Below are 11,689 nucleotides of genomic sequence, written 5' to 3'. Positions count from 1 at the left end.
TTTTGTGTGTTTTATTTTCTGCGAGGTATAAAATTGATGCTCGTATACACATCAGTGGAGTCAGCTGTTTTGCGGTTTTCTCAACACTGATTATTTCTCATACATACAAACTGTGATCATGAGTTTAAAAGTAAAATAATTTTAAAAGTACATTTTTGATCAAAGCGAAACATTTGCTGGTTTCAGCTTTTCTCACTTTTAAATCCTGTAAATGAAATATCTTTATGGTTTTTGGACTGGACGAGACATTACAACATGTTGTCTTTCTGTTATGACTACACGATGAATGAACTGAACAAATAACTAATAGATAATTCAAATAGGTTACTAGTTGCAAACCTAATTTTACCACATAATTATAACTGCTTCCTTCACGTGGGTTTGCATTGGCACTATAAAGGAAACCGTCATTTTTGGAATCAACATTTTTTTTGCAACCTTGTAAATATACTGAGATACCTGCAACTGGAAATGTACAACAACCTAAATAAGCTGAGTACATTTATCTTGAGTGCTGGGCTGGGCTGTGCTGTGCTGGGCTGGGCTGTGCTGTGCTGGGCTGGGCTGGGCTGGGCTGTGCTGTGCTGGGCTGGGCTGTGCTGTGCTGTGCTGGGCTGGGCTGTGCTATGCTGGGCTGGGCTGGGCTGTGCTGGGCTGTGCTATGCTATGCTGGGCTGGGCTGGGCTGTGCTATGCTGGGCTGGGCTGTGCTGGGCTGGGCTGGGCTGTGCTATGCTATGCTGGGCTGTGCTGTGCTGGGCTGGGCTGGGCTGTGCTGGGCTGTGCTATGCTATGCTGGGCTGTGCTGTGCTGGGCTGGGCTGGGCTGTGCTGGGCTGTGCTATGCTATGCTGGGCTGTGCTGTGCTGGGCTGGGCTGGGCTGTGCTGGGCTGTGCTATGCTATGCTATGCTGGGCTGGGCTGGGCTGTGCTGGGCTGTGCTGTGCTATGCTATGCTATAATGTGCTGGGCTGGGCTGGGCTGGGCTGTGCTGTGCTGTGCTGTGCTGGGCTGGGCTGGGCTGTGCTGGGCTGTGCTGGGCTGGGCTGGGCTGGGCTGGGCTGGGCTGGGCTGGGCTGGGCTGTGCTGGGCTGGGCTGGGCTGGGCTGGGCTGTGCTGTGCTGTGCTGGGCTGGGCTGTGCTGTGCTGTGCTGTGCTGTGCTGGGCTGTGCTGGGCTACAGAATGTCTTCTCATACTAACTAAGCAGGTGTACAACAATCTATTGTCTGATTGGACCAGATACAGTAGCAGCTGTTTGATGATTGGCCAGAACGCTCTGTATTCATATGCTAAAGGATGCATGTCTCTCTCTCTCTCTCTCTCTCTCTCTCTCTCTCTCTCCTCTCTCTCTCTCTCTCTCTCTCTCTCTCTCTCTCTCTCCATCAGTGCACAGTTTGGTACACAGAACTGAATGGAAATGGAAAAAGTTGATAGACATGGTACACACTGATTTTGAAAAGATTTGATGTAAAAAAACAAATGATTATCTTTAAAAACTTCATCGCTATCAACAATATTCTTCATAGGTTTTCCACATTTTCAGAAATATTTCTCCCGTTAATGTAAAAGAATTTATTTTAGCTGGTGTGAAACTCTATACAAAACCTTCAATCATAGAAGAGACTAGACGCATGCTCTTATTTTGAAGCAGAATTTGTCGCACAGAGAAAATGTGTGACACAGAGAACAACAGAGCAGCAGTTAAGATGGAGTGTTGGAAAAAAAGAAGGTAAAATGGATCGTACCTCATACAAAGTGTCCTCAGTCCGGCTGATTTGTGGCTGATGCTGATTCACTGTGATGTTCAGTGTTCAGCAGAAGCTTCTCATTTCTCTCTGAATCAGTTACAACGTTTCATCACACAGCAGCTTCTTAAGCGTTGCCATCCATGTTGTTTTTGGTTTTGTTTAGTGAGAATACCTGTGGGCGTGACCAAACACACTTCCATGTGAGGTGATGTCACACATATTCCCACCATACAGAACATAGCATCAGCATCCACTTCCTGCTTCTGTTTGACAGGGTGTTGTTTATGTCAGGGGTCAGCAGTTTGGGCCACTTTTTTAGATATTTCATTGGGGTGGGGACGTTAATCAATGTAGTGGAAAAGCAGCTTTATATGTTTATTTCTTTTTGAATTTATTTAAGAATAAAACAGAATTACAACACAGTTAACCCCTTACATGCTGTTTAGCTCAAATTTGACCCGTTTTGACATTTAACAGCTGTAATAACCTAAATGTCTTTTACTCTGAAATTTGATTACTTTTCCTTTATTATTTAATTTTTTATTGAATATTTAATCCCTAAATTTATTATATATTATTTAAAATATTATACTTTTGTATAGACGCTACAAGTTATTGTCCGTTGATTCTGTTCTGAGCCAGATGATCTCTGTATCTATTGCCATGTGTTCATGTTAAATGAATAGTTCAATGATTCAAAATGAGGGAGATGTTGCATCTTAACCTCTAACCTGTGTAGCGCCCCCTGCATGCTGCTGCTGCTGCTGCTGCTGCTGCTTCACACACACTCTTTACATGTCTTTCTGTGATGACATACATTTTTTGTGATCATGTAAGCTGCTGCGTATTCACTGTATCCCTGAAGTGCTGCTCTAAAACAAAATGATACATTTTGAGTGTTAGTTCTGACATGGTGATGGGAGCAACAGCATCTAGCTAGTAGTATAATAACAATAACACAGTATGGTATTTAATCTGACAGAGAAAACAACAACCAAAGCTATACTTCCATAGAGCTGCAACAAATCATAATTAATCAGTTAGTCAACAGAAAATGAATTACTTGATATGTAATAGTTGAATTATTTTTTTAGGTTGTTTTTTTTAAAGCAAAAATTCCAAATATTTGTCGGGTACAGCTACTCAAATGTGAAGATGTTCTGCTTCTTGTGTCGTACATGACAGTAAAGTGAATATCTTGCTGGTTTTCACCTCGTACTCTAAATGATTTAACAGTCATTTTTCACTATTTCCTGACATTTAATAGACAAAGCGATTCATCAAGAAAGTCATCAATAATCAGTAATCAGCATAATCAATAGTTGCAGCCATCCACTCACATGTTACACTCACATGGTTTAAAAGATAAATATAGTGATATTCTGTAGTTCTCTTACCATTCCATGTTCATCTACTTACAAGCTGTGTGTGTGTGTTGTGTGTGTGTGTGTGTGTGTGTGTGTGTGTGTGTGTGTGTGTGTGTGTGTGTGTGTGTGTGTGTGTGTGTGTGTGTGTGTGTGTGTGTGTGTCCACATGAGTGAGCCACTCTGTTCCTTCATCACCATCAACACACACACTGTAGTTTATTTTTTATTTTGACTTAATCCCACACACACCGTCCTGGTGCTAGAAATACTCACCAAAAGTGGATTCATCCGCCGCTGAAAATAGTCCCCCAACAAATGCACTATTTCCTCCTGTTTAAGCGAGCTCTGATTAAAAACTAGCAGTTGTTTGTGTGTTTGTGTGTTTGTGAGTTTGTGTGTTGTAGTCCAGCTGCAGCTTTCCTCTGATGATCCAGTCAACATCCTGTTGCTCTCTCACTAAACTAACCTGTAGTTGTTCACTTCTCTGACACAAAATGGAGTCGCACAAGCAACAGTCGCTGAACGGATAATCATAACACAAAACCATCTGAATATGTGAGGAACATTCTGGATTTAACATCATGAATGCAAAATAATTGATAACGGTAAGACTGCCTTTGTAAAATAATAATATATACAAATCAGTTAAACATGTAATATTTCTGTAACGGAATCCCATCACATTTATTTAATGGCAGTATGCAGAGAGGAATGCTCATGTTCAGCCTTCTAGCGTGATTCATTTCATATCTCACTCATCACCTCCTGTGCACAGAATTGCTTTAATAAACTAGGAAACAGTATGAAAGATGTTGCGGTTGACTTCTCATATCAGATAAACAGCAGAGGAGCAACTTAACTTCCTGCCAGTCAGTGTTTGTGCACAATTCACTATAATCATGTGAAATGATGAAGTTGATGTTAAATGTAGATTCACTGAGAGAAGCAGTGATTTAGTCATTAGTAGTAGCTTTATGGTTATTATATTAAACGACATTTAGATAGAACATTTGTTATATAAATTTAGCAATATTGTTGTCTGACCTTCAATATAATGCTAATAGAGCTACTACCAAATGTATGTATCAACTCTACCATTTGAGCCCCCCCCAGGTTTCTGTCATGACCCTCACCCTCACACCTCCAGCAGCTACAACTCATCAGTATGAATCATGTACTTAGCTAAATGTATTGAATATATCAGTCATAGATAATGTACTTTGACTTCAGTAAGTGTAGCTGCTAATCCTTCAGTCTTTTTATATTGTAGTATTAAGATCTGAGTACCAATGCTATTCACTATGTAGTGTGAAATGAGTATGAAGTGTGTGCTCAGATATGTCAGTGGTCTGGTTAACCCATTCATCACCACCACATCTTCCTCATGTCTCTGATTTCTTAACAATATGAATGATAGAAATATTGTTACATTATGTTTTAATATGAGGCTGTGATCCTGGAATTGTTCACTTTTAGCCTCAGTCTCTTTTTTCCTCAGTAGATTTACTTCACTTCACACTTCATCCTTTTCTTTCACATATAGATGTTTTGACTAGTTTTCACAAAGTGTGAGCAGCAGCAGATGTTCACATGTTCAGATGTGGCTGCAGTCACTTTACTGTTTAAACATGAGCTTTATTTGTAGTTGTATCTGTTTATTGTTCTCAGTGGATGTGTATTTTATTTTACTCACTGTTTTCACTCACACACATACAAAGTGGAGCTGCATAGATTAGTTCATTAATCAATTCATTTTCAACAATTTCAAATACATTTCCAATGATTATGATTAATCATTTGGAGTCATTGTTAAAGAAAATAAAATGTTCAAATTCTCTAATATCATCTTTTTAAAATGTGAATATTTCTTGGTTTCTTTAGCTCTCTCTGACAGTAAACCATTATTAGATTAGCTAGCCCAACATTTTCATCTCTGACTAAATGTAACCTTCAATAAGACCAGTAACTACTGGAAAACATTAAAAGCTGTAACTACCAGTCCATATGTATCAGCAGAAGTTGTGGACCAGCTATTCCAGCCCACTCTCATTATATAACGACCTGGGATGAGAACATGATGGCTATTCTCTATTATCTTCAAGGTATTCCCCCCTCCCCCCCCTCCCCCCCTCCGTTGTTTTCTGATGTAGGCCATGTTGAAACGACAATGTCATGACTTGTATCCATGAATCATTCTTCTTTTAATGGTGTCAGTAGTTTCACTTTACTTTACTTTATTTAACTTTCATTTCATTTATGTCCCCAAGGGGCAAATAGTTTTGCAGCTAAACAGAAATAGACACATAAAAACAACACACACCTGAGTGCAGTGATACTAGAGTGGTCAACCACACTGTAGTATTTTGTTATTTCCTATAGTGGAGCAGAGTACTCTCAGCATGATTGGCTCTTGCTGCTTGTCAGTCACATTGCATCAGAGGATATAGTTGGGCTTTTCTCTGTAGAAGTAAAATCACGATGATTCATTCGAGTGTCCCACATCTCACACACAGCCCTCCTTTAACCCCCCTCACAGTGAGTGGTACCATACACTATATATATAAATATATATACATACAGGCCTTATTTATAATCTGTGCAGGCAGTATGCACAAAACAGGCTTTAAAGATGTGCAGACGTGTCATTTCACAGAGAAACATGTGATTTATAAAAGCAAACCTGACATGAGAATGTGTACACCTGTACTGAAACTCAGAGGAGGCTGGAGACACAGATGGCAAGACTTATAATTATTTTCCCCACATTTCATTAAACTTCATAACAACCGACGCTATAAACATGTAAACCACCTGTTATTCCACAAGCACCTCTCTATTTTTTAATTATAATTGAAATATTGAGCAGCAGCTAGCAGCTAGCAGCTAGCCCATCGCTACATCCAGTCGTATGTGGAGAACGTCACAGCTGCTGACATGGAGGATGGTGACAGAATAGATGAGGTGGCAGAGCTCTGAAAAGACTTATTCAGCTTGTTTCACTAAATCTTTTAACACTGTCCATATTTCAGCAGGTAGGTGACTGTTTGATTTCCTTTACAAATAGTTTATTTTTGCAGAACTGCCTCAGTGAGCACATTTCCATGCTATCCAGGAGCAAACTGTGCTCCCTCCTCACCACCTGGTCCAACCAGCTCACCACACCACTGTATCACATATGCTACATATAAAACACACGAGGTGAATGGTCTCATCAGTGAGACTATAAATGCCTGAGCATCAAATTACAGTGATTGATTTATTTGTTGAACTGATTCCATTAACAGCTGCTATCATATATAATCAGTATTAACAAGTGTTTTGCATTGACAGTTAATGGTTGAATGTATGGGGTGTAGTGAGTGACATGTGAGCTTTCATTTTCAGCAGTGATCCAGAACCTGCAGTGTTTTTTTTGTTTATAATGTGAAAGCTAATATTGTAAATAATATTAATTTAAATGAATCAGAGCTCAGCCACATTGTTCTGGACATGGAAACAAAGTCTCTCTGCATATTGCTAGTAGTGAAGTGTGTTTTATAAGTCCAGTGTGTCCAGCTACTGGCATAAACTCACATTTGATTGGCTGAACTTTTGTAAATGCCTCAGAGGACATTCTGAGCAAACGTTTGAAACTATTTCATAGAAAGAGAAAAGATGTATTGATGTAAAAAATAGTGATTGGATGACATATTTGGCTACATTAGAGTAATAACACAGGGATACAGGAATACAAGTGGAAAACTCTCATTTCACTGGCTCTAGTTTGAGTTTTACAAGCAGCATCTCTATTGGTGGAAAATCTGCAATAAAATCTTCTATAAAGCTTCAAAAAAGAAAACATTTTTTTTGTCTTTTGGTCTACGTCATTTTTGTCTTTATTGCGAGGATAAATTGTGCCGTGTTTATCGTCTGGATGAGCGCTGTGTGAAGACACGAGGTCTAGTGAGTCTTCCTCAGAGTAGTTACCAGGAAGTTGGTTGAGACTGAAGACTGGAGCTTCTGAGTTGGATTATATCTATACAGGAAATTATGGTGAATGTAAAAATCAGTGAGCATTCTTTCAGATTGACAATGTTTTAGCTTGTGTGAGTTTATTTCTTTTATTTTGGTTAATAACCAGAGAAAAAAATGTTTTAAATGGTAACACAAGAATTCAGGTATAGGCCTACATTCAGGAAAGAGCATTAGAGCAGTATGAGAGCAGTATGACATGCAGCAAAGGTGGAGGAATGTTCACTGATTTGTATCTTCACCCTAATTTCCTGTATAATCTATATCTAATCCTCAATCTCAACAAAGTTCTTAGTAGCTAAACTGAGGAAGACTCACTAGACCTCGTGTTTTCACACAGCGCTCATCCAGAGGATAAACAGTGCACAATAAATGTGCATAATAAAGATAAAAATGATGGACAGATGCATAAAGAGTCATCACTAAAAGTGATTTCTAAAGCCGTGCATACACATGCTACCATGTTTAAATCTCAGTCATTATGGAACTATGTGTAAGTACATGAGCCTCATTTCCACTCTTTATAAAAACCACCAATAATAGTCTGAACTCAGCATTCAGTTAAAGATGAAAATGCTGAGATCATTTTCTGAGCCCATGATTCATGTTCTGTATGTAACAAAGCACAAACATGACTCTGCACGCCACCAGTTCTCCTCCACACAGCCGACCCTCCACTCCTCTCTGTTTCCTGTGACTGCACCAGCAGCACTAAGTCTCTGCCGCCCTCCCTGCAGCTTGGGTTTCCTCTCTGCACAGGGATTGAAGTCACAGTAGGCTCGTACAAGCTCATTGTGTAGCTGCCTGTCTGGAAATGTCAGAGAGCCCAGCTTCCACCCCTGACAGATCAAGGGTTACCAAGGTGCTGACTGGCTGCAGGGTGACAGGCAGCCCTCACAGCCGCTCACTTCTAATTCCCCACAGCTTATTGGTCAATGATAAGAGTTTTTAACGTATTTTGTGTGTATACTCCTGTTGATCAGACAACATAGTGAATATCACATTCTATTAACTGAGGGAAATTTCAGGAGTGCCTTGGTAGTCGAGTGGTTACTGCACATGCTACATAATGGTAGTGTCACTGGCAAGAGACCTCTGCTGCAGGCCCCCCCCCCCCAACCTCTCTCTCTCTCTTTCTCTCCATATTTCCTGTTGGTGTCTATGCCACGTACTTTCAAATAGAGGCAAAAAAATGCCCAATAATAAATCTTTAAAAATAAATGTGGCAAATAATTAATGGGAGACTCCAGTTTCATGTGTTTGCAGTTGTATTCATATCATACAATCAATCAATCACAAAATCACAACAAAAGTCATCCCAAGGCACATTACACATAGAGCAGGTCTAGATTGTACTCTTTAAATTTAAAAGACTACAACTAACTACTAACTACAAACCTCCAGGTTAGTCAAACTTAGTTGTGTCCATTGTAAACATCTTCTAGTGTGGACCTACTTCATGCTTAGGGTTTAGGGTTGGCCTGCTGGTCATTGTGTGTGCACAGCTGGATAAACTCTGGATAAGCAGTTTGTTTCCAATCCCAGATTACATGAAATGACAATGTTTTTTAAGATTCTTGCTTCCTACAGTATCTGTGAATGGTAAATACACTTTGGTTGAGGTTGGGAAAAAATTGTGGGTGAAAAAAGGAAAATGTTGATAGCATGTGTCACATGTGATGGGATGCAAACATGGAAGTCTACACACCCAACCACCAGTCTCCATACTCTTACTGTCTGCTTCACTACATAAATCAATCAATCTTTATTTATATAGTGCCAAATGACAACAAAAGTCATCTCAAGGCACTTTACACATAGAGCAGGTCTCAACCGTACTCTTTAATTTAATTTAAAGAGACCCAACTCCACTTTAACAGGAGGAAACCTCAAGCAGAACCAGACTAAGTGTGACCGGTTGGGTTGGGTTGGATAAAGGAAACTCTCTGACCTGCACTGACACTGAATGTTGCCACTGGATATAAAAATATGAGGTGCAGAATCATCTGGTAGAATGGGTAGTCAGATAATGAGATTTTATTTTGCTCTGTTTCTGATAAATATTCTGACAGGTTTTTCATTCTACCCAGTAACAGAATATGTTCCCCAGCTCAGTCTATCAGTGACTGTAGGACTTGTACTCACTGTGCTTACTGTGTCTGCAGAGGATGATAACAAAAGTATGACTGCTTGATCATTTCTCTTAGACTCAACATTCACTTTATGAAAAGAAAAACTCCTTGAGACAAAGTGTGATTTTGTATTCTTGTATCCTTATAGTATAAAGTTTGGTCACTGAGCTGCGGCATTAACTTGTATTCTAACAAGATTAAAATATATTTGTCCTGGAGATTAGCATAGTTAAGTCTCCCTTTTTTTTTTTTGGCTTTTGGGGCGGCTGCAGCAGGCTTTGATCAGTGTAGCGCGGCGAGGCCCAGGCTTGGCCTGGCCATCCGAGGCCCGGGTGTGAAATTGGTCTGATGTCATCCCCCATTCTCCACCTTCCCCAGCTTTCAGCAGCCGTAATTATATTTCCGCCACAAAGCCCCCGTCCCCTTCATTCCATATTCCAAGTTTGACTAGGAAGCGTTTTAGAGAACTATGGCTAAATTACTCAGTGGGGGGAAGGGGGACTAGATGGCCCGTCTTTTGTGTGACGGAGACACAGGGGACATCAATACTTTACTGATATGTACTTTTCTTTTCTCTGCTCGTCTGCCCTTTGCCTCTGCCTGTTGGAGAGGTTAAGTTTATAACAAGGGGATGGATGAACTTTGGATAAATAAGATGTTTTTTTATGTTTTCCACCTTTTATAATAAAGAGTTGTAAAACAACAGGACCTGTTGCTGAAATGTTACAGACTTAACAACATTTAACTGCTGTATCTAACCAGACTTTAGGGTTTGTTTTACTTTCTCTGTCATCTCTTTGGAATATTTACAACATGACATGTACATGTAGATAGATTTCTGGCAGTTAAGAGATTTATGATCATCTTATGAGTGTTGCTTTAGGTTTTGTCACTGATCATTGTAAAATGACTTATAATGATTATAATGACTGTGAAGACTTTTCAATAGCCATTGGCCCATTTGTCATGTTTTAGCCAAATGGATTTTAGACTTTCTAACCTGTTGTAATAAATGTAGCTGATTGAATTGACAGAATTAGCCGCATGTGTCTGGACATTAGCGCTGACATTAGCCGTGGTTTGAACTTAGAGAACAAATTGTAACTTCTGTTGAATGTTGTCAGTGTTCTAAATGATGGTCTACAGTTTTCATTCTTGACCTTGGGGATAGTATGTAAGACGAAACAATCTCACCCTAAAGGTCTATTCTTCACTGGTGTCATTTGCTGATGAAGACCATGAGATGCAGTTGAAAGCTCTGAAAAAGCTTGTAAATGGACCTTGAATTGAGATTCTGTCAGTTTTGTACAAAGGCCAGCCAGCCATGGCAGAAAAAAAAAGAAAAGTGCATCCTTCTTTCATTCCTTTTGTGTCTCTCAGGCTGAATATTCTAACACATACAAAGGAAACACTGACTGTAGTGTATAGAAGGACCTGTCAACCATGAAGTGTATCATTTCTCAAACTATGTGAGGTGAGACTAATTTAACACAGTTTCAAATCTGCATAAAGCTTAATAAAACAGCAGAAAGATTAGATGTTTTTGAGAGCCTGTCAAATTAAAACCAAATCTTTGAGTCATTGGAAAGTGGACTGAACCCCAAAGTACAAGTAGTTGTGTTTTTACTGAGGGGATTCTACAGATCCCAGTCTATATCTAAAGACAACGTTCACTGGCAACACAGAAAATAGACATAGAACAGAAGTTCTGATGTTATAAGGGCCGCTCCGTCCAACCATTTTTGTAATTTTATGAAAACAATCCAACAAGCAGACTTGCTGTACTCAGTGATTGGCCAGGTGAGTGAGTAGGTGGGATTAGAACTTATCCTTCACCAATGAAATGACCCACACACCTAATGTACCCTGATACATTTGGAGGGTCTATCCATTATGGAGTTCATCTAGCCCAGAGGTGTCCAAACTATCCCATAAAGGTTCATATGGCTGCAGGTTTTCATTCCAATCAATCAGGAGCACACCGCATTGAGAATGAAGAAACATTGGCATTGAGTGTTACACAACATTGTTATTGATTGTAATCCAGGAGTTTACGTATGCATGCAATATTATAGTTTGGCAATAGAGAAGGAAAGACCAAGCAGAACATTTTTGTACCATTAAAACACTTTTTTGTTGGATTTAAAATATTGGATTTTTGATGGAACCACACTGGGAGCAAAAGACGTCTGGCTTTTAGTCCAAATGGTTTGATCACTCATGTTATTAGCGCTTTAACATGAACATTTTTGATATTTGAAGACTAGAAAAGTTTTAGATCAGGCACTGTGAGAGGAAGAAATTCAAGAAAAATGATATATTGAAACTATTATTTTGATGTGTAAAAAATATCAATTTATCAGTTTAGTTCCAGCAAATCCTTCCTTTTAGTTCCAGGAAGTTGCAGGATATGTCATGATGTCCACAGTAGG

This window comes from Scomber japonicus, chromosome 12, assembly GCF_027409825.1.
Source record: "Scomber japonicus isolate fScoJap1 chromosome 12, fScoJap1.pri, whole genome shotgun sequence".
Classification (NCBI taxonomy): domain Eukaryota; kingdom Metazoa; phylum Chordata; class Actinopteri; order Scombriformes; family Scombridae; genus Scomber; species Scomber japonicus.
This window is presented reverse-complemented; position numbering follows the sequence as displayed.